This window comes from Trichechus manatus, unplaced genomic scaffold, assembly GCF_000243295.1.
Source record: "Trichechus manatus latirostris isolate Lorelei unplaced genomic scaffold, TriManLat1.0 scaffold00010, whole genome shotgun sequence".
Lineage (NCBI taxonomy): Eukaryota > Metazoa > Chordata > Mammalia > Sirenia > Trichechidae > Trichechus > Trichechus manatus.
In genome coordinates, this window is record NW_004443946.1 from 26,586,794 (window position 1) to 26,611,361 (window position 24,568).

General features: G+C 48.0%; 1 protein-coding gene across 1 annotated transcript in view; it reads right to left on the reverse strand.

Moving 5' to 3' along the window:
* The window catches only part of MIDEAS (mitotic deacetylase associated SANT domain protein), a 41,670-nt gene extending 40,641 nt beyond the window's left edge, over positions 1–1,029 (reverse strand). Inside the window, exon 1 of the mRNA XM_012560039.2 lies at positions 896–1,029. The gene's annotated coding sequence lies outside the window, so the exon portion shown is untranslated. The remainder of the gene's footprint in view (positions 1–895) is intronic.
* Between the last annotated feature and the right edge of the window lie 23,539 nt (positions 1,030–24,568).

The following is a 24,568-nucleotide window of genomic DNA, read 5'->3' on the forward strand; positions in this document are numbered from 1 at the left end:
GTATGACTAACTCCACCAAGCCGGCCATATGCAGGGTCCAGACAAAACCCCGGGGCTCCAGTGTTCCCGACAGGCACCACCAAACACAGCACGCAGTGCGGCACCCCGGGGGCCCAGCAGGCCGTTCCTGGGCCACACCAGCGCGGGCATGCGGGGGCAGGCGAGAAGGATGACAGGTCTGAGGTACGCCAACAATGCCCGGGTACGGTCGCTCGCCTGCCTGCCTGCTCGCCGAAAAGGCTCAAACTTAGGCCTCTACTGCACTTGCCCCGGTTTCCTCTGTTCCACAAACTCCCGGCCCGGGGTTAGTTTCCATGCACTGTCCCCTTTCCCGTGCACGCTAGAAGGGAGGGGGTTCCCAAGCCAAGTTCCCGAAGCTCGCGAGTCCCTCCCGCGCCTCCAGGGCCTGGGCTCCGTCACGCCAGCGGGTCCCTGCGGACACCACGTTTCGCTCAGGCAGAGGAGGAGCATTGGTGTTCCTGAGCCACCCCCGCCGCCGCCGCCGCCGAGGGCCGGGCAGTTGGGAGCGTTCTCCTGCTGGGGCCGCGCCCGGGTGGTGGGGGCCGCGAACGCGCTGCGTAGCTGCACAAACACGGCGGGTCTGTGCTGCACACGCAGCTGGGGGGTGCGGGGCCCGGGAGGGGACGAGCTGCAGGCGGCAAACGCACGTACACACGCACACGCTCCCACACTCATCCAGGCCGCAGAAGTTACCGCGCGGCGCCCCTCGCAGCCCGTTGCCCCCGCTCCGGGCCGCACCTGCAGAGCTGCAGTCCACGGAGCGAGCGGCCACCGCTTGCGCGGAGCTCCGGGTCCCCTCGCCACCACCGCCGACAGGGCGGGTTGCGCCCTGCCGTGTGCAGGCCTCGGCCGCCAGCCGGGCAGCTCCACTCACCCCACTCCTGCCCGAGCTCCAGCATCGGCTGTCCCCTCTCCGCCGCCGGCCGCCGCCTTCAGTCGCCTCCCAGAGTCCAGCAGCCTGCACGCACTCCTCGATTTTAAAAACAAACAGGCGCCGTCGCCTTTCCGCGGCGCTCGAGGGGTTTCCGTCAGCCCGCGCCTCCCAAGGCTGGGAAGTTTGCTGGCAGGGCCCGGGCGGGACGCGCAGGCTGTCACCCCCCTCTCGCGGTGCAGGAGCCTCGGCACGCCCCGCGCCCGAGGTGTCCGCCTCGCGATCGCTCTCCCTCCCTCCGTGTCACCCCGAGTCCTGCGATGCAGTGTCAGGATTGCACGGCTCTGACTCATCGGTTGAGCTCACAGCTTGAAAAAAAAAGAGAGAGCAAGAGGCAACAGCGAAGGAGGAGGACTCTCTGGCGCGCTACAAAGGATTGCACAACTCGGGGCTGGGAGCGCGGAGCGCCCAGCGGCCGGCCGGCGCGCACGGCACCGCGGCGAGCAGGAACCAGCTCGACCACTTCATCAGCACAACAGTCTCGGGTCGGCCTCTCTTGCAGCAGGCCCGGCGCCGCCCACTTCCTGCAACCAAATAAGGCCGGGGAAGGCGTCTTTAAATCTCCAGCGGCTGCCCGGGCTGGGGATTTCCAAAAGACCTCACCTCCACTCCCGCGTCGGCTGCCACCCTCCCCCAGCCCAGGCCGGCGCCCCCAATGGCTTTGCTGGAACCAACTGGCCACGCGGCTTGTTCCCTTCACACCAAGGTCAGGAGGAAACGGTGACGAAATGTTTGGAAACCCATCGGGCCTGCCAGGAAAGTGTGTGTGTGATGTTGGGGAGGGCACAAGTCGCTTTCTTCCACAAAGAAAACTCTCTGGTTTTGGGTACGGTAAATCATGCACAATCCTTTCCAAGGCACTTTATTAACAGCCTCCCCAAGTTTCACTTTCTGGATCACTAGTATCCTAGTGCCTGTGAACGTTATTGAGAAACTGGCCCCAGTCCCTATAAGGACCCCTATCTCAATTACTTAAGTGATGAAAAGCTCCTGGGTTTAATTTTAGCAACTGAACCAGAGTTGGAGCAGCTTTTCACTCAGGACCCATATTTCCCCCTACCTTCCGTAATATCAGGGATCCCTGGGTGGAGCAAACAGCGCTGGATGACTAACCTAAAAGTTAGTGGTTTGAACCTACCCAGCAGCACCACAGAAAAAAGGCCTGGCAATCTGCTTCCATAAAGATTACAGCCAAGAAAACCCCATAGGGCCTTCTACTCTGTGATACATGGCGTTGCCTGAGTCGGAATTGACTCAAGGCCAATGGGTTTGTTTTTTTGTTTGTTTCCTTAATATTCTCCTGATTGAGTCTCTGGTCAAAGCACTGATGCCTCCTTGGTGGCTGGTGGGAAAATGGGAAGCATTGCTGCAGCTCAAAGGTGATTATCAGGCCCCACATTCAATGAGGCTCCAGGGCCCAGGAAAAAGTCCATGGGAGTCCTGTTCTTCCATGGTTCCTTCCTCCCTCCCCCACCGCCCCCGCAAGAGATGGGCCAGAAAGATTTTCCTTTGAAGGAACAATCACTGACAAATATACTGTCACCTGGCAGCCACTTTCCCCTGCGGTCAGTCCTGAGGATCAGGTGCATCCCACATTCACAGGGAGAAAGGGAGGGGCAACAGAATGTGATTCTGACAGCTGGCCTTAGCCTGCAGGGTCAGCGCCTTCACTGCCAGGAGACAGCAATGTGGGACCTTCTGCCTGGAAATGTTGCCGAATCTACACTTGGCTCCTAAGATGGCATGGCTTTTCCATCTTCTTCCACCCCTTTGCTGGCCAGAGCACCTATGTGTGCACCTGGAAGTCACCTTACCCCAAAGGAAAAGGGCTTATTTGTACTATGGTATGACAGAAACATCAAAGTAATGACAAAACAGTCTTACCTACAAATACATGCCAGGAGCCTGGACCACATGACCTCTTGCATCTCTTCCAGTTTAAGATACATGAGTTCTGTGATTGTAAAGGTTGAATGGAGGAGTCAGGGAAACCACCTTTTGCAAAGAAAGGCCAAGTCTTCTGGATTTAGCATCCCCTACATGGGGTTGCCATGAGTCGGAATCAACTCGAAGGCAATAGGTATGCACACAGTAAGCAGCCCTGGTGGTGCAATGGTTAAGCACTGGGCTGCTAACCAAATGGGTGGTGGTTTGAACCTACCAGTGTGGGAGAAAAGACCTGGTGATCTGCTCCTGTAAAGATTTCAGCCTAGGAAACCCTATGGGGCAGTTCTACTCTGTCATATAGGGCCGCTATGAGTCAGAATCCACTCAGTGGCACACAATTCTCAAAGCCCTTCCTACACACAGTCTTCTTAACAACTCTGTGTGAGAGAGATTTTTATTCCTCTCATTTTATGGATGAGAACATTGAGGTTCAGAGAGGTTAAGTGACTTATGCAAGGTCACAGGGCAAGCCAGTTGTCAATTCTCTGCTCCCCTTCCAACCTGCCTCAGAGAAAGGCAGTGAGTGACTGATGGGCTGGGGTGCTCAGGCACGCAGGCCCCCAAGTAGGGGCTAAACTCTCCAGATTCCTGGCAGAGACACAGTGTAAAGCTTTTCTGCTTTTCCATTTTCCTGCTTTCTCCGCTCCCAAAGACAGCTCACCCAAGTGAGGGAAGCAAACACAAAGCCACTGAGTCTCCAGTGCCCACTGCTGCCAGGTCCCTCTGTGACCTGTGGCCAATCTGACCTCCTCTACTCCCTGCCCAGGGCCCAGTCCCTGCAGCTGGCCGAGGACCTGCCTGGAGCAGGCCACTCAGCTCTAGCAGCCCATGAGAGCCAGTGCAGACCAGCCCAGGGACATTCCCAACCAACCAGAAAACCCGGCTGGGGAGCACATTCCTAGAAGAGTCTGCCACTGGGCAAGCCAGGCCCAGCCTCTAAGGCACAAGTAGGAGCCACTCCAAAGGGCACTCCTCAGCCCTGTCCCAACAGGACTTCCTTCCTGTCCCACACCACGCTGTGGGCGCTGGCCCAGGAAGCAGCACAGGGAGTAGAGGTTGGTGGCAGGATGCACAAAAAACCGAGAAGCCAGTGGGCCTGGAGGAGCCCTGATTACCGTGGGGCAGCACATCACCTCACCCCAGCTGAACTTCCAAATTCAGGCAACTTCAGAAAGAAAGCGAGGGAGGAAAGGGGGCACATGGGTGTGTAGGGGAGGGCTCCAGAGTCTCCCCAGTGGCAGGGGGAGAAGTCTACCTCCCAGAGGCGGGCAGATGATAATCTGTAAAGCTGCAGCTCTTCCGGGAAAGCCCTGGAGGTCAGTTTTGCTGCAGATATGACAGTGCAGGATCACTGACACGTGAAGTGAAAGTTTTGGTTTTAGAAGCTCCAGCCCCTTCTATAGGCCTCTAGGGCAGCCAAAAACAGTGGCCTTTGGCGGGGAAAAAGTATTCCAGGGACCTTACCCTTTTTTCCACCATAGACCTTCTCTACAAACTTCAAGAAAGAGAGGAGTACAGGGCTGCAGTTCCCAGGGAGTGTATCTGATAAGAAACACTCCAGGAAGCAAAGCATCTGAGACAGGCTTCCAAACCCTGGGCCCCAATGAGGGTAGAGTATGACGTTCCAGAGCGGGCTTCCTGGGACTGCATCAGCTCAGAGTCTGGTCACTGCCCTGACTGGTCATCGCCAATGTCCACTTCTGGGACAACCCCAGACTATTAAAAAGCTTCCAAGGGTGAATTTTATATGTAAATTGTATCTCAATAAAGCTGTTATTAAAAAATAAACTTCCAAGGAAGCCAGGTTCTTACCACCCACCCACCTGCTTCCATTCATTTTCTGCTGCCATCACTCACTACAGTATTTAAAAGGGGTTTTCTTCTTCCCAGGTCCTGTGCATGCATCCCTGTCCTTTTTCCACTTTCCCTTCTCTATCAGTACCTTTCCATCAAGGCCAGCACACTTTGGTGTGTTTAAGTGAACAACCAACCTTTACTGGAGGGTGGGGAGTCGGGGGTACAAACACAAAGTTGAGGAAATCACAAGTCCACAATACTGGGTTTCGTATGTCCCTGGTGTTCCTTGTGTCCCTTCTGTCATTTCCCTTGCAGAATAAGGGTACTACCTTCTAGAACCTCATTGCCTATGGTTACAACAGAGGAAAGAGAAGGTTGTAGAAAGAATGGGGAACCAGGACTGAGTCTGGGTCCTGCCTAGCTAAAGCTAATTTGCTATGTGATCTTAGCAAAGTTGTCTCTTACCTTCTCTCAGCCTCATTTTTGTTGGCCCATCATAAATGCTCTATGAAGTATTTGTTACATGACCAATGAAAGAATGGATAAGTGTCTCCTATGGGATTGTGAGTATCAAAAGGACAAAAAATTGTTTTGTAAGTGTATCATGCAATGTACATGTTACCTGTTGCCACCGAAATCGATTCCGACTCATAGCAACCCTATAGGACAGAGTAGAACTGCCCCAAAGAGTTTCCAAGGCTGTAATCTTTACAGAAGCCGACTGCCACATCTTTCTCCCACGGAGTGGCTGGTGGGTTCAAACTGCTGACCTTTCAGTTAGCAGCTGAGTGCTTTAACCACTGCACCACAATGGTTCCTTACTATGTATGGGGGTTATAATTGTCACTATTTTTTATTATTCTACCCTATAACTGGAGTCTCTGGGTAATGGAAATGGTTAACACTTTTGGCTGCTAACTGAAAGGTTGCCAGTTCAAGTCTACTCAGAGGCAACTCAGAAGAAAAGTCCTGGTGATCTACTTCTGAAAAATCAGCCACTGAAAACCCTATGGAGCACAGTTCTACTCTGACACACACAAGGTCGCCATGAGTCAGAATTGACTCAACAGTAACTGGTACCCTACAACTCCTCCAAAAACTAGCTTCTCTGTTTTAAAACCCTAGTTCCAGGCAAGATTTTTTTCCCCCTGAAAAGACTCCAGGTTCACCCCATTAACCTCAGGGTGACTGACCCTCTGTTGGGCTCAGCCCAGAGAGACTCTTTCTAACACTGACTCAATGTTCTATCTGGGGTTTCCCTCCAAGGTTTCTCCCCAGCCCCTGTTCTTTTCCACAGTGCTGCCCATCCAACCTGGTTAGGGACACCTGCTGATGGTTGTGCCTCCTCCCAGCACCCTCACCCCTTTATGTCATGTCCTTTTCCGGGGGAGCTCATTACATACAGTTACAACAGAGGAAAAAGGAGATTGTAGAAAGCCATTAAGTTAAGCCACCTTAACTGAAAAGTGCTGAAGTCCCTGCACTGTCTTGTCTTTTACCCTTGAAAACCCAGGGGACCCTCCTCCTCAGCTCACATTTACCTCACTTCTTCTGGGGTAGGGCCATGCCTGCCACACCAGCCCACAGCTGCTGGCATCCCTCCCACCTGCCCTCTCCCCTCCCACCTCGCCACAGCAGGCCTGGGCCAGGTTCTGGGGCCTTTGTCAGGCCAGAGCGGGAGCTTCTGCAGAGGCCTCCAGTTGCTGCTGTCACTCTGGGAGAGACGTCTGGCTGGATGTAGAGAGGAGAAAGGAACAGGTGTGGCTGCCAGAGCAGGCAGGCCAGCAGGGCCACGGGACAGAAACGCCCCTTCTTCACAGAGACAAAGCTGCCAACTTCCCAAAGGCCTTATTTCAGCTCAGTTCCGTGCCCCCTGCACAACCAGCCCAGATGGACTCTGCTCTCACTGGCTGTTCTCTGGAGCTCTGCTTCCCTACCTGGCGGCAGCAGGTCAGGAGAAGATCCAGTATGCACAGTGGGGGAAAAGAAAAATGCCATCAAGTTGATTCTGACTCACAGCAACCACATGTGTGTCAGAGGACAACTGTGCTCCACAGGGTTTTCTATGGCTGATTTTTCAGAAGTAGATTACCAGGCCTTTCTTCTGAGGTACCTCTGGGTGGACTCAAACTTCCAAACTTTTGGTTAACAGCCGAGTGTGTTAACCATCTGCACCACCCAGTATACAATGGAGGATGCTTTAAAGCATTATTCTTAATGAAAACTAAAACTGATATATCATGGACTAGAATCCAAAATTCATAGTCATGGGAGTGTACAGGTTACAAGCACAAGCTGAGCCTGAGTCCAAATCTTGGCTCACACTAACTTGGTGACCTTGGACAAGTTACTTAAATACTCTATGCTTCAGTTTCTCATCTGTAAAATGGGCATAATAAATAAGTGGTTGAAACAGTGCCTGGCACACATTAAGTGGTTTTATAAGTGTTGGCTATGATTTTTTTTCCTCACTTCCTAGCTGATGTCTTTGCTTCTAGTCTTGCACACCTACCATCCACACTGCCATGAGAGTGATCGCACCCCTTTCAAAAGTCCTTCAGTAGCTCCCATCACCTACTGCATAAAGCTGCAACTGCCAGGCAGACACTTACAAAACTTTCCAGCCCTAGCCCCACCACCCTGCTAATGAACCTCAAGCTCCACACAGCCAAACAACCTGAAGTTTCCCCAAGACACCTGCCTTCTCACCCTCCCTGTCTTCACACATGCTGCTCCCCCCACCCCTTCATCCACAGGCAAACCCACACCCAGATGTCCCACCAGACTTGAGCTTAATGTCAGCATTTCCAGGAAGCCTTCTTTGACTCCTCCACAAAGAGGAGGGCCAATGAAGTATATGCTGTTGGGTCCCTCCCAGAGCCCTTTTATCAGGCCAGCACACCAGCCTCCAGCTGCTGTGAGTGTAGGCTGCTCAGCTGCCCCCTTCTTCAGGGAACTTCCCTGGGCTAAGAAGAAGCCTTTGCTGGGAGAGAGCAATGCAACCAATGATTGACTGGGGGAAGGGAAGCCCAAAAGGCCAGCCCACTGGCTTCAAGGTGGGACCAAGTGCTCCCTGTGGGATCAAGCCAAAGCTAGCTCTAGCTGCAACACCTCCTTACTTAGCTTCTTCCCCTGCTCTATCCTGCTTCCCTCGTGCCTTCTCCTAAGAGCACTTCCTCAATAAATCCCATGGACCTGAAACCCTGTCTCAGGTTTTCTCCTGAAGCCATTCTCAGAATTGAAGGCCATTCTCTCCCATGAACTCCCGTGGCATCCTCTATGTTTTTACTGTGTCACCTACACATTTGTTCTACATCTGCTTACTGTACCATCACCATACTAGGATCAGTGCTCCTGAAGGGCACATTCTAGGTCCTAGTCACCTTGGTATCCCAGGTGCCCACACAGCACCTACACAGAGTGGGTGCTCTGTAAATGCTTCTTCATAAATGCACGAAGAAAAATAAGATCATATATGTGAACCTTTAAGGTAAGCAATAAAATGTAACAAATTTAAGATATAATTGTTATGACTACTCTATTTCATCAATTCTAAGATGCACAGTTCCCCCCATTTTAGCATCTCTGAAATCAGGAAGCATCTTACAATTGATAGCATCTCATGATTTAATCGGGAGTATCATCTCTTTCTTAGTTGTACATAAAATAATGGCACATCTTATAATTGATGGCTTCTTAGTGTTCAATGGTGTGCCATGTTGTTGTGGTTATTACTGAAGTTCAATCTCCTGGGTTCTGGAGCCTGTAGTTCAAAGTCCACAGAGCTATGAGGCCCATTCTCTGAGCTCAGTAGCTGTTGGGCAATCACACTGTCATAAAGTGACCAGCAGTTTCCCAGGGACCAGAAGGAGCCCCTGTATCCAGACACCTCTAGAAACTTCCATGAAAACACACGGAGGGGGACGTGGAACAAGCACTGGACTGGGAGTCAAGAGAGCAGTGTTCTAGCCTGGTTCTAATTTTCTGGATGACCCTACACAGGATCTGCCTAACAAACGCTGGACGTGATACGAGCCTACCGGCTCTACCCAGCACCCTGAGAGGAAGCCATTATCCCCATTCTATAAATAAGGAAGCTGAGGCCCCACAGGTCATGCAGATGGAATTCAACCCCAGGACTGTCTGATTCTTTCCTTCTGCAATAGGAGGATGCTTCTCTGGGCCTTGTTTTCCAAATATAAGCTGAATAAAATGAGGGGTCACACACTGGAGGCTTATAAGCCATTCTCACCCAAAGAGGTATTTTATCTGGCCCATATACTGTGTTTTATTTTTAATTTAATTGAATGTATTGCCAACATCTTTAAATCAGGAGATTTCAACTAAAAAATCAGGATTTCTGGTTTGTCTTGAAAAAAAAAAATACAACACTGGCCACACTGAACTCTCTTGGAAATGGAGCTGAGTAGCAGCACTTCAAGGGGAGTAGCACCATGGGGGGATGGGGGGAGCACCATGAGAGGAGTAGCACTACAAGGGGAGTAACATTGTGAAGGGAGTGGCACTCTAAGGGGACTCACACAATCCATTTTCCACAGAACCCGCCCCTTCCTAGGCCGAGGGTCACTCATTTATCATCACACTTGTGCTGTTTTCCTCCGCCCAGCCAGCTTCTGTCACTCAATCCCCCCCCACCCCGCCCTTTGGGCCTCTGAGGGCATGACCCCTGGACCAGAAGAACTCCAGTGCCCTCTTCATTCCAGCAGCCTGTGGCTCCTCCCAGAATCTCTCCCCAGCCAGCCTTCCTCCGTGGAGGTCACTTACGAACCTACTGCAGAATCTATGTCACTTTATGAATCCACTACCACTCAGATAAGCCCCCTGCCTCATATCCCCCTCCCCACTTCAGCCTCCATCACAGAGGCACCCCCATGTCTGTCCCTCACACTGCCTCCCACCCCCCATGCCCACCCCAGGGCATCAGTCCCAGCCAGTGGGAAGGCTGAGGGCCAGAGCTGCTGAGGTGGTGAAGCAGGCAGGTGTGGAGATGAGTTAGATAAGGTGGAGGGGTGAGGTAGGGGAGGGAGGCAGTGAGGAAGAGAGGACATTGTGTTTCCGAACAGAAATGTGGTTCAAGGAGATACATGTAAGCGGGGAGGCTCCACAGGCAGAGTAGATGAGCACTGTTTGACACATGAGGAAACAGTGAATCATGACGAGGAAAAATGTGCCATCTCAGCAGCAATTTAAGATATGCAAACTAGGACACCATTAAGGGCCTGAGTCAAGGAGAAAATAAATAAATAAAACAAGAAAGCTGCTGTTGGCCAGGGCTATAGGGAAACAGCTGCATACACTGCTGTGCCACTATAAACCATTTAAATCTTTCTAGAATGTGATTTGGCATTGTGTTGTAAGAGTTTAAGACTTAACCAGATAATTATGGTTGGGGGACTACAGCCCATGGAAATAATCTAAAATACCACCACAAATGAGGTTTTATAAAAGATGCTCATGGCCTCTTTATATAGCAAAAAAGTTCAAATCCATTCAGCTTATGGTATGGTACAGCAACAGAATGAAATATGAAAGGGAAAGTATTCGATGAAATCATGTTAAGTGACAAAATCAGCACAAAGAAATACAGCAAAGGTGGCTTCAGAACTCTCTTAAAACCTCCACAGGAATATTAACAGAAACCAGAAGAGAATTTTGAACAGTGTAAATAGATAGGGTGTAAGTTGATCAATATGGTTTAAATAATGATGATGATGATAAAGGAGGTGAGGGCCATTGAACAGGAGGATCTCCTCATCATAAAAATACCCTGGCCCAGTGCCCTGGGGACAGGTAGTCTTAGACCCCTGGCTTGAAGAGGAAGGAAGAAGAAATGTAAACTGGGAGAGGAGGGGTTATGATTGTGGGCAGGTGGAAGGCCCCAGAATCCCCAGAGTCGAGGGACTGCAGCTTCCCTTATCAGAAGAGCTTTGAAAGACACCTCTCCCCAAAGAAACAAAGTTACACAAATAACCCCACACCATTTACCTCCAGTGTCGCTGGGTGTTAACTCTTAAGGCTGCATTTGCCCTCTCTATTTTACTAATACTACATTTTAGCAACTTCTGAGGTGACACCAGGGCTCTTTGTGGGCTAACCTAGGAACCCAAGTACCATTTATAGCATTGTTTCTATGGAAATGTGTTTCAAGCTTCAAGAAACTGAGCTGCTGACAACCCTGGGGTACACACGTGGTCTCTAAATTACGGAACTGAGATGAGCAGTTACTGCTGGGCCCTGGGCTCAGGAAGACAAGCTTGTTACTTAGATTTTGTGGCAGTTAATATTCACAATGCCAACAATGATCACGTCGGAGTAGACTTAATGTCCCTGTGGAGGTCAGGTGTGGATGGGACCAGGGCATCTAGGAGTGAACGTGATATTATAGGGAAGCCAGTGGATATTCCCTATGCCCACCTCCAAACACACACAAACACACACAACCCAGCATTCATGTCTTAGAAGACGTAAAATTGACTGAGTAGCCCTCATGAGTATCCATGCAAGCCCTGAGTCCACGTCCCGACATAGTAGATTTCTCTCTGTCCCTGGCAAAACCTCCAGCCACAGGCCCTATTTCAGTCCGATCTCAGAACAAAAAATTCCAAATCTTTTACAGTTCTGGAATCTGGCTTTAGTGGATGTATGCTTGAGATAACCAGGGCCCCAGCAGGGCTTGGACATCTACCCACAAATGCTCTGTTGCAGCAGCTTCTATTTCAGCAGGCTCCAACCTGCCCACTCAAGGTACGCCCAGGGCTCTCCAGCTCCCACTCACCTCACGCCTCCAAACAACACCAAGGAGTGTCCACGTCCTGCCCAGGTCAAGCTAGTCACAGGAAAAGGATGATCGTGAACCCTCCAAACAGACAGTCCACATGTCAAGAAGTTCTCCATTAAGAAGAGATCGCTGCACATGGGGAAAGCGGTGGGTGAGAAGTCCATTCACTAGACGTCTAGAAGTTCTGAGACATCACAGCGGCAGGAGAAGGGGGTTAGAAGAGGGTCAGCTGCTCAGGCACAGGGCCTTGGGATCCTGCAGTTGCAAGTCCCAGCAGAGATGCTGGCAGGATGGGGGCTGGAATGGGCAGGAAGGGGTGAGTAGGCCCCCAAGGAGGCAGAAACAAGGCAGAGCCCACACGTAGTCCCAAGAGAAGACAGCACCTCCCCGGACATCAAATCCACCCCACCCCACTACCCAAGCTTCCCTTGAGCTGATCTTCCAGGGGCCAAGAACAAGGGCCCTGCCTGCTAAGCCAGAGATGGACTGGATGGATGTGCGGGCCCCTGGGGCCAGCAGGAAAGGGGAACTCTAATTCAATACTATAATAAATATGTAAACCGCTGTAAACACTCAAGATACTAACTCACTAGGACTCCACCTGGGCTAGGCAGGGCTGCAGGTTAGTTGCAAAGCACACACTTCCTGTGGCCAGAGCCTGCAGGAGACAGAATCTGCCTGCTCCCCCTGTGGCCAGGGCCTGCAGGATAAGGCAGCGGCAAAGTGAGTGGGTGGCTGGTGCTGAGCCTCAAGGGCCACATGTGCTCACTGGGCTGGTTCCCTGGAAACCCAGGTGCGCACAATTGTCTAGGCCTCTGAGGCCAGCTGGGGGTCAGCCAGCACCAGCACCGAAGGCAGAGTCCACGCTGGGAACCCAGTAGTTATATACAGCCAGCAAACCTGTGAAGTCAGGCCTCCCATTACTAAAAGACCCAGTTAACCAATCTGAGTCCTCCAGGCCCTGCAGTGCTTACCGCTGATAAGACAGAGCTGGTACTTTTTCCTGGGGGTAACAGATGGGAGGCTTAGAGTCCCTCCCCCTGGCCTCCTTCCCACCCAGATCCAAAGTCTTTGATATGTTAAGGCCTTCCCCCCCCCGCCTTTCTTTCTGGTAGCACAGTGGTTAAAGCACTCAGCAGTTCAAACCCATCAGCCATGCCACAGGAGAAAGATGTGGCAGTCTGTTTTCATGAAGATTTACAGCCTTGGAAACCCTATGAAGCAGTTCCACTTTGTCCTATAGGGTTGCTACGATTTGGAATCAACCTTGATGGCAATGGGTTCGGTTTTTTGGTTTATACTATATATATTACTAAAGTAACTTCACACACACACACACAAATACTGCATTCATCACCTCTTCACCTAAATCCAGTATTTACACTATACCAATTTACGCCATTAAAAAAAAAACAACCTGTTGCTGTTGAGTCGATTACGACTCATAGTGACCCTATATGAGAGAGTAGAACTGCCCCACAGGGTTTCCAAGGAGCAGATGGTAGATTTGAACTGCCGACCTTTTGGTTAGCAGCCGAGCTCTTAACTCCTGCGCTGGTGTATATCCTTATCATCAGTTTTTATGTAGTCATCAAGTGGATATTTGTGGGGTTTTTTTCACGAAAATTCATCAACTTTTCCCCGTGAATTAACATCACCTTCATATTAATTTAACAGTGGCATAAACTCCACCGAGTCTACGTATCGTGAATTACAGAACAATGTGGAGCATTTAGGCTGTTTATAGTTTTTGAGCCCTGGTGGTGCAATGGTTAAGTGCTCAGCAGCTAACCCAAAAGTTGGTGGTTCAACCCACCCAGGGGCTTCACAGGAGAAAGACTTGGTGATCTGCTTCCATAAAGATTACAGCCAAGAAAATCCTACCGGGCAGTTCCACTCTGTCACATGGGGTCACTATGAAATCCACTGGACAGCACCTAACAATAACAACAACAAAGTCTTTTGCTATTTTAAACAATGTTGCTATAAATATCTTTGTGCATATAGCTCTTTTCCTCTTTAGAATTATTTCCTTAGAATAAACTCCCAAGCACAATATTAACAGGCAAGGACATTAACATTTTTACAGCTTTAAATTCTACATTAAAAAAATATTGTCGTGTGTGAGTTACCCGGATTTTGTATATTTTCCTAAGTACTTTTCCTGACAACACCTCCCAGTTCTGCCAGTTGAGGCCTACTCTTAAAATCCACTTTTCCCTGCTTCTCAATGTGTTGGGAACCTGAAGTATACACCCCATGACTGAATGAATGTTGGTGGTAACACAATGGATTTGCTATGGAGAGATGAGGGAGGAGCGGAGAGGCGTGGGTAGGCCAACTCCATGGCAGAGGGCTGGGGTGGGCAGGAAGGCCCCAGTGGAGGCAGAAACAAAGGCAGAGCCCACATGCAGTCCCTCTCAAGAGGAGCCAGTGCCTCCCTGGACATCAAACTCACACAATGTTCTGGAATTAGACAGTGGTGATGATTGCACAATCTTTGTGAATACACTAAAAACCACTGAATTATACACTTTTAAATGCTGACTTTTACAGTATGTGAATTATATCCCAATTAAAGAAAGAAAGAAAACGTTCTCTAAGTGGCAGACAGACCCTGGACAACTATGCAGTAGCAGGAGCACCTTTGAGAGATAACCACAGGTTCCACTGTGATGCCCCATCAGCACAAGGGTTCAGGTGTTACAGACAGCACTTGCCAGGCTCCATTCACAGGCTAGTGGAATTTTTGAGCAGGTAAGGACCACATGTAGTCTAACCCCCTCATTTTATACACACCCTGAGACCCCAGTCCCCTCACCATACCTGGCAATTATTGTCAGGAGGATCTGTTCCTCTTCTTCCTCCAACAGGAAGAGCCACAGCCTGTCCTCTCGGACTCATGACCTGACTTGAACAGGGCTTTCATTTTAAGTTGAACCCAATCTCCCATCTCATGGTCTGCATTTCCTTCTCTGTGCAAAGCCAGCAGACAGTGCTGAGCGTGAAAACTAAGGGGTCCCCCTTTTCCTCCAAGGCCAGCACATTATTTATCATTCTTCAAGGGTTGGAGTAAGCAGGAAGGCAAGTCTTAGCTACTTTTAAACCTCATCACAGGTGCCTGACTTACCTCTCTGTGGAGGTGCTCAGTGTCCCCTCAGAGTCCTCCTCAGGGTGAGGGAGGCCCAAGTGCTGGGCTCTGTGTCCCCAAACCCCCACCCCACCCTCACCAAGGCCTCCTGACAGACTCAGAGAAGCAGCAGAGCTATGAAGATGGCAAGTCTACCAGCAGGAGCAAAGGGAGGCTTGGGGCCAGTATACAGACACTCAGCTCACCAACCACATACACATCCATCTACCTTACCCAGGCCAGGTCCTGCTCCCTCACTTCCTTTCAGGCTGCCCTTCCAGTCTCCATTATAGGACACCTCCCGCATGCCAGGCACTGTTTTAGGACGGTGAGGAGACAGACACATCTGCAACTAACTCAACATCGGACAGCTGGTGAAGTTCGATTGCAGAAATGACAAGGTGACAGCTCAGGAAGGCAGCCTGAAGGCAGGTGACTTCTGGCTGGGTCCTGTGGGCCTCTGCCAGGAGTAAAAGCGTAGGGAGGGCATCCCAGGCAGAGGGAACAACAAGTGAAGGCACAGAGAGTGAAACTGTGTTAAAGAGCACTGAGAAGCTTCTGGAACAGCAAGGGCTGGGCTAGGGAAGGGGAGGTCTCTGGGTGGTGCACTCAGCTGCTAATCTAAAGGCTGGCAGTTTGAATCCACCTAGCTGCGGGAGAAAAGGCCTGGCAATCTGCTTCCATAAAGATTACAGCCAATAAAACCCTATGGAGCAGTTCTCCTCTATAATACATGGGATCACCATGAGTCAGAATTGAGTCAACAGCAATGGGTTTTCTGGTTTGAAGGGAAGGGAGGGTGAAGAAGAGGCCAGAAGGGTGGGCTGGGCTCCGACAAGGGCCTTGTGTTCCATTCCAAAGAGTGTGGAGTTTCTCCTGCAGGACTTAGGCAGCTCTCAAAGGTTTTTAGGAGGGGGCGACATGATTAAAGCTGGGTTTTAGTAAAACAACTAAGGTCCTTCAAGCCTTCTTTTCCCCTCCAGTGCTACTTTTAATGCAATTCCATTTCATCTGGATAAAAATAGGCAAGTTCAGTGTAGATTATGCCAAAGCCAGTACTGGCCAGGAATGCCCCTGTCCCCTCCCTCCCTGGGGCCATCCTGACCCCACGTTGGTCACCAAGCCTCAGACTCAGAATCACCTCCAGTCCAGGACTGCAAGAACCCACCCCACAGCACACCCAGGTTTGCGAAGGCAGCAGCTTCACGCTCTGAGGCACCAGGGGAAAAGACTGGTAATGTTGGTAGTCAACACAGCAAAGATTCCAGTAGGTTCAAAATGGTATTTTTCACTTTTCTTTTTTGAGGAAATTAATTCCTTTGTCTAAGGTTATTGGAACTGAATGACCAAGATTCAGTCAAGGTACCCTTGTTTCAAAGAGCAGAGGATCTGAGGGACAGCAGGGAGCTGGTACTCACCTAACTCGACATTCTCTTATCCTACGGATGAGGAAAATGGGCAGGGATGTACTGGAGATGCTGACAACCCCGAGCAGATGAAGGCCTAGCTCCCTCAGCTCTCTCTAAGGCAGGACATTGGGAGAGCATCTCAACAAGTTCACTCCAAGCCCCAGGCTCCAGAATTGACACCTTCAGACCTAGAGAGGTGCCCACTCCTGTGCTCTGGGCAGCTTGGCACCAGGGACCTTAAGTGTCCCACAAACCAGTCCTGAAGCCAGAACACCAACTTCCAGTTTGAAAAGCAAGGTATCGCCTCCCAGAGGCCCCACGGCCCTGGGTCTCGCTCAGCCCCAGAGAAGAAAAAGAATTCAAGCTCTAACAGCCTGTTAGCCAGGGAGAGCCAAGCCTTGGCCTCTGGCCTCACAAGGCAGTGCTGAAGTTTTTTCCAAGTGGCATCAAATATGCGGGGAGAATCCAGATGCTGGGATGACCTCCCTTTTCCACTGGAATCATTCAGACTCCAGAAGGGAAATCCAATTGCTAATGAAATGTTCAAACCTCCAGTACATATAAGAATCCTGAAGCTCAACTGGAAGTGAAAGGATCTGGAAAGATGTCCAAAAAGATTAAGATCAGGAGGTGGATTTTTTTTTCCAGTGGCCTAAGGAGAATTCCCCGTCTCTCTCCTTCCATATCCAGCACTGCCCAATCATCTGATTCTGAGGGCTAGAATGGGCTCCAGGCTTCCGTGGTGGACACTTATCCACCTGGCATGTGCCTCACTTCCCAGGCGCACCTTGCACTGTGAGTCCCGTTGAGCCACAGCCTGGCTCATCAGGACACCCAGTGGTAGGAACATGGGCATGTGGCCTAAGCCGGGCCAATCAGATATTCAGCCTATGCTTTGCCTCCACAGTGAGTGGCATAAAAGGCAGGGACAGTTCAGAACTCATTCCTGGAGGGGGTGGCAGCATCCAGGTCAGCTGGCAGCAGTGATGCCACGCAGTGGCATCATCACCTTGGCTTTGGTTTCAGCCACCCAACTTCTCACAGGTGCAGCCTGATTTCTGAGCCTCATTCTCCAGCCTTTCAGGTCATTCAGTGAGCCACCAGACAACTTCCCTTTTTTGCTTAATTTAGAGTTAGCTTCTGCTGTTTGCAGAACTCCTGGACTATCCCAGCATCTCCTTTCACCTTCACACTGGTTCCTCAGACCCCGGGGACAACATCTGTGCTCAAGCCTCTATCTTTTCCTCTGTGAAAAGAGCCTAATTAAAATGCCCACACCAACTGAGAGAATGTAGATCCAGTCACCTAATGCTCACACATACGGGCAAATGCCTCAAATGCTGAATCTAACAACCTACCTAGGTCCTGGGTCTGATCACATGCCCAGGTACGGGACATTAATTTCGGAAATTAAAGGCCTCACTGTTCCCTTGGGCTCTTCCCTATTTTCCTACCAGCACAAGGGAAAGTGCCCTGGACTTGGGAGTCAGGAAACCTGGCTTCTAGGACATATCACTTCAACCCTCAGGGCAGATGATACCCACACAACCTATTTCACAGGGAGATTAAATCAAATGAGAAGCCCCTCTGGCAAAGATCCCCAATAATATCCTAATTTCTAAATCAATAATTGTTTTCAGTGCTCGCTTTCTTGGCTTCCCCAATAGTTGATCAATTCCATTTCAATTTCATATATATTTATGGAGAACCTTCCATGTGTCATGCATTGTACTAGGTATGCAAAATCATGGTCCTTCTTTTCATAAAATATAAAATATAAAGCTCTCTCTCCTCTTTTGGCTTCCAAGACAACATGGTCTCCTGGGTTTCTTCCTTCCTGTCTCCATTGTTGACTCCCCTTACAATGCACCCCTGCATGCTCTCCTTGGGTCTTAAGTGACATCATCTGCTCCCCTGGCTCTAACTACCTTCTATGCTGGTGATTCCTAAACATCTGCTCCAGAATGCCTGATGGACAGAGGGGGCTAGTGGGAGGTAAATGGGTTTGTCTAGAACTTGTCTTGAAAGTGCAGTTGCACAGTAAGCAATCATTTGTACTTAGATGGTATTTTATTTGGTTAGAATTAATGAAGAGTGTATGTGGGGGGAGGGACAACACCTCTATGCCATCTCTTGGGGATCTTCTGCCCCAGACCCATATGTCCAACTGCCCACTGGAAATCTCCCTCAGATGCCCCACAGGCACCTCCAACTCTAATTTTAGCAACTGAAATTAGACTTGTTATTTTTCCCAAATAAACCTGCTCCTTCTCCTGTATCTTGAGCAGAAACCTGGGCAACCCTTTGACTTTCTTCCTTGCCCTATACATTCAGTTGGTCCCCAAGACATGTCAAACTGATCCCCCTGACAGCTTCCTAATCTGCTTCTCCTTTCCTCCCTGCTCCCAAAGCAACTGCTCTGGCTCAGACTTGCTCTGTCTTGCTGCAATGATTGCAATGACTTCCTCTTTGCTGCCCATTTTACTCCATCTCCAGTCAATCCTCCACACTGCCACTGAGTGGGCTTTCAAAAAGAAAACCTGGTAATGCTTTCTCTCTCTCTCTCTCTCTCTCACACACACACACACACACACACACACACACACACACACACACACACACGTACGTGCCCCATCTAGTTCTTACTGGTTCCCTACTACCGTCAAGAAAAGTCCCAAACCTTTTAGCTGGACACAAATGGCTGGCCTATGAGCTGGTCTCTGCCTGCCCTTCTCAGCAACTCCATCCCCTCCAGTGCTCTATGCACATCCCACAACTTGCAGTTCCCAGATCAGATATTGTTGTGTCACACCTCCAGGACTTGACTGAGCTGTTCCCTGTGCCTAGAATGCCCTGACTCCCTTTGCCACCTGGTGGAAGCCTACTCATTTCTCAGGACTCAGCTCAAATGTCAGCCTCTCATTCATTAATTCTACAGCATTCCATTCACAACGACACGTACTGTACAAGGCAATGGGGCCATCCTAGGTGCTTCCTGACATCCCTCTCTCCCCTGACCCTGGCAGAAGTGACCAGTCCCTCCTCAGAGTAGACCCCTGAATACTTCCACATTAACATCCATGGCCCTTAAGTGCTCTTGGCTTTTGTACATGTCTGTCTCCCTCACAGACTATGAGTGCTTTGAAGGGAAAGTCTGAATCTTCTTTATTTTTGTATCCTTAGTATTTAGCACAGAGCCAAGCACACAGTAGGGGCTCAATAAATGCATGTGGCATGAATGAATGAAAGAATGAAGAATGTGAGGGAAAACACCTTCTAAATCACAATCGACAGGATTACCACTGCTACTGCTATGACAGTTTTGTATTTTTCTCCACAACCCGGGAAGAAGTCACATCCTAAATGCCAACGGGATAGCTCAGCATGGCCTCACGGACAGGTGGGGGAAGGAATCCTGAGCCTTTCCACCACCTCTACAGCAAGTGGCAGTGGGAGTCAGGGAGTGGCTGCTGGCTTCTAAATTGTCCTAAACACATGCTGTTGGGACGTGGAGGACGTGGACAGAGATTCATGCTGGTAGAGTCCTTGTAGGCCTCTTGCAATGGCCTGCAATAGCAAGGCTGGGGAGGGGAGACAAGGAAAGAGAGAGGACACGGAGGCCTAAGGCCTTAGAGCAGAAGAAGGTTTCTGCTACACATGGGTACTGCCCTCTCCTAGCGCCACACCAAGCATAGGTCCTTCATTTGCAATCCTAGGTGACACGATTGCAGACTAAAAGCCTACTCTGTGGACTGAAAGAAGCCAGACACAAAAGGTGACATATTGCATGATTCCATTTATATAAAATATCCAGAATAGGTAAACCCATAGATACAGAAAGCAGATTGGTGGTTGCTAGGGGCTGGAGGAACAGAGGAATAGGGACTGACTACTTAATGGGTATGGGGTTTTCTTTTGGGGTGATGACGATGTTTTGGAACTCGAAATAGGTGGTAGTTGGACAACAATGTGAATGTACCAAATGAAACTGAATTCTACAATTTAAAATGGCTAATTTTATGTCATATGAATTTCCTTCAATTAAAAAAAAAAAATCCAACCAGGGTTGTGTAAACAATTGAGCGGTGGCTGCTTCCAAAAGCCCAGAAGAGGTTAAAAACAATTTATAGTGAATATACTGAGTGCAGTTTCAAAAAAAAAACAAAACTTACTCTGTGGCTCTCTTCTCCATTACACCCTGTTGACCTATTCTAAGGGTTTTTCTTGCTTAACCCCATATGGTTATTTCCTAGCTTATAGCCCCCATGGTCTTCTCATGAGGAATGTGACAATGGAACCTCTTCACCTGTCCATTTAACTTATCCACAAATTCAAATATTGAAGCTTAGCAGAAGTAGGGGGAAGATAAAAAGGATAAGGAAGAGGAGGGGAAAGATGAGGAGAGAGAAGACGACAGTAGAGCAAGAAGAGATAACCATGTAAACCTGCCCTTCTATTCAGGGGTGAGTGTGGGTTCAGAGCCCCAAACCTGCTTCCTGCTGCCTCAGGGATACTACAGTGTAAGCATCTTGGACGCTGAGTGAGATTGTAATATTTAAACACACACACATTTTTCATCCTACATAGTCCCCAAATGCAAGCCAACTACTTCATCTGGTGTCCAACCTTAGAAACTGCAACTTCTTCCAGAACCAGTGGAACAAGCTAAGATGAATTTAAATATTTAAATATCAAGAGCCAGTATGTCTGTAGCTTACATGGTACCCTCCTAAAGGACTTTCAAGGTTAATCTTGATTATATTCTTATTTTTCACCTTATATGCTGACTTTAGAAGCTGACCCCCAGAAAATGCAACTCCACCAAATTCCATTCTCCAGCTGACACACCCACCCTGTGCCAGTTCTTTCCCCTGGGTACCTATCTCAGAAGCTGGACTACAAGCCTTCTGGGGGAAGAACCAGGTGAGACCCTGCTTTGCAGCCCTCCCTGTGCTGCACACAGTGTTGAAGGCACTGAAGCTGTTCCATAAATGCCCCACTGAGGACAGGCAGCCTGAAGTTAGCTGCCTGTGTGAGGGGACCACGTTTTGTTCCTGGGTCTTGCTCTGTGACTCTGTCCTGGCTTCCTTATGAGACCACTGGGATCTTGGGACCTGGGATGGTTCCTGTCTCCTCAGTGTTGCCGAATACAGGTTCTGTACTCAGAAAACACTAAGTAATCCTGCTGGCCAACTGAGGCTGGTTAAAAGGCTTTGGGGAATCAGTAGATTGATAGCAATAAAGGTTGCAATCAGATAATATAACGGTAAGCAGTCTATTAAATAGTATCCCACTCTCTTCTTAACGACACCCCACACACACGCTGCCTTTTTTTTTTTTTTTAAGTTTCTTCTTTTTAAGTCTTTGTGTACTGTCTTAAGAAAACTGAAGAGATAAAGTTCTTGGTTTACAAACAGACAGGCTGGAATTGATCCTTATGATGCTAAGATTATCAATGCAGGAAGTAGAAAGTGGGGTTTGTACACTGACTCTTCCATGAAAGAGGTCTATGGCCTTACAGAAGTCACTTAGCTTCTTGAGCCTTAGTTAAAACGAGAGAGTTAGCTCGGGTATCCTTCCCGGCTTTAAATTCTGTTCATTTTTCCAAGAGACTTAACCATAGGATTCTTTGAGACTCGGTTACTGCAATTACTATAAATTAGGGACTAGATGATATCATTTCTGAGATCTCATCCAGTTCTAAAACTTGATTACTTTATGAAATGGCAGACTCTCAAAGATACTGATTTGCTAAAATTCAGTTTATACACAACTTCTCAGAAATAGGAAACCCTGTTGGCGTAGTGGTTAAGAGCTACAGCTGCTAACCAAAAGGTCGGCAGTTCGAATCCACGGGGCGCTTCTTGGAAACCCTATAGGGCAGTTCTACTCTGTCCTCTAAGGTCGCTATGAGTTCGAATCGACTCGACAGCAATGGGTTGGGTTTAACGGGTTTTCTCAGAAATAATTTCTGTGTAAATTCCAGTTTCACCCATACATGTTCATTAAGCACTTTCAACTAATTTAACAAAAGTTATGTGATAGATATATTTACAAGAATGATCAAAAAAAAAAAAGTAGCTGCTGAGGCTGCTTATGTACAACCAAACACGTCGTGGGATTTGGTTTCTTGGTTTGGAGGTTTAGGGTCATAGTTTTATGGGATATCCCAGTTAGCTGGCCTAATAACATGTTTATTGCTTCTGTTCCACATCTAGTTCATTGCAGAGTGGCTGGGGTCTTAAAAGTTTGCAAGCGGCCATCCAAGGCACAACAATTGGTCTCTATTCACCTGGTGCAACAGAGGAAGAAGGAGAGTCAGGAATAGGAGGAGGATTTGGAATGTGTGGCTAATTGCCTTCATGAACAACTGCCCCCTTTGCCATGAGACCAGAAGAACTGGATGGTGCCCAGCAACCATTACTGTGCACTTTGATCAAAGATTCCATAGAAGAATCCTCGATCAAAAGGGGGAAAATGCTGAACATAATTTAAAATTATCATGGACTCTAGACTTTCTGGAGCCATGGAAGGTGGAAGAAATCCTGAAACGATTGCCCTGAGATAATCTTTAAACCTTAAACCAAAAATATCCCCTGAAGTCTTTTTAAAACCAAACAATAGTTTAGCTGAACTAGTAGAAAAGGTCTGGCTTGAGCATTATGCCCTTTTAAGAACTACCTATATGGGATCAAACTGACAACAGCAACTTGAAAGATTAGATACAAACCTTGGGGGGCAGTGAGTTTATATTAATGAGGGAGGAACAACTCAGAAAAGGAGAGTGAGAATGGTTGTACAACTTAGAGAATGTAATCAATATCACCGAATTGTACACGTAGAAATGATTGAATTGGCATATGTTTTGCTGTGTATATTCTCAACAACAACAAATAAATAAATAAAATTTAGGGAAAAAAAGGTGAATTCAACATATTAACTGCAACATTGTGTGTAATAAAAGACTGGAAATAACCCAAAAGCTTATCAATAGGAGACTGGTTAAATAAGTTATCATATTTTCATGCACTGAAATATAATTTAGCTATTGGAAAAAATGAGGAAACTCTATACGTATTGATATAGAACAATTTCCAAGATACATTAAGTGACAAAAGCAGATGTAGAACCCTAGGTACAATACACCAGCATTTGTTTATAGATTCATATTTTCTTCTATCTGCAGAGACTATCTCTAGAAGAGTAGCTGAAAAATGACTGATTGTAGTTGCCTATAAGAGGGACACTGGAGAACTGAAGAAATGGGGGCAGGGACATTAGAAGATGAGAAATTCATATTTTCAAAGTTTTATGTAATCAAATGCATCAATATTTTCTTACGGATTCTGGGCTTTGTATCTTTCTTAAAAAGATCTTCTTTCCCTCAGAGCTCAAATGGATATTTATTTTTCTAATTTTTATTTTATATATACATATATATATAGATATATATATATGCATGTATATATACAGTAATAAGGAGCCCTGGTGGCACAATGGTTAAGTGCACCAACTGAAAGGTTGGTGGTTCGAACCCACCAGGGGCTCCATGGGAGAAAAGACCCAGTAACATGCTCCCATAAAGATTATAGCCTAGGAAACCCTATGGGACAGTTATACTTTGTCACATAGGGTTGTTATGAATTGGAATCGACTTAACGGCACACGAGAACAACATACAGTAATCTCTCTTGTCTATATTGAAATTATTTTTGAGACTTACTTTACATTGTAAAATATATCTTTTCAATTCTGAACTATGTGTACGTATTACTTTTCAAATACAGAATAGAAAACTGGACAAAAAAAATCTACCAGATTTTATTTTTAAATAAAACAAATTTTTTAAACAAATCTAGCTTATAGGGTACATTTTATGGTATGTAAATCATATCTCAATCTTAAAAAAAGAATCCAGCTTACAAAGCAAGGTTGTGATTAACATCATGAGAACTGGGTGGAGGCGACAGAATCGTTACAGGCAAGCCTGATGTTAGGGTTTACCCAGGATCTACCCAAGACTCAGTTTTAGAATTCAGGGTAGTTTTTTTTTTTTGGAAACATCTGTATTTATGAATTTTTTTTTTTTTATTGTACTTCAGGTGAAGGCTTACAGAACAAACAGTTTCTCATGAAACAGCAGTACACATATTGTTTTATGACATTGGTTAACAACCCCACAACATGTCAACCCTCTAACTTCTCAACCTTTTTTTTGGTGAAAATACATAGCCAAAGATACAGCATTTCAAAAATTTCTACATGCACAGTTCAGTGACATCGACTACGCTCTTCCAAATGTGCTGCTATTCTCAGTTAAGATGAAGGCTTACAGAACAAAATAGTTTCTCATTTAACAGTTACTACACATGTTGCCCTATGACAATGGTTACCAATCTCACAACACATCAACAATATCCTTACTCAACCTTGGGTTCCCCATCACCAGCTTCCTTGTCCCCTTCTGCCTTCTGGCCCTTGTCACTGGGCTACTATATCTCATTAGTTCCATTTGGTTTTACGGGGCTGTCCAC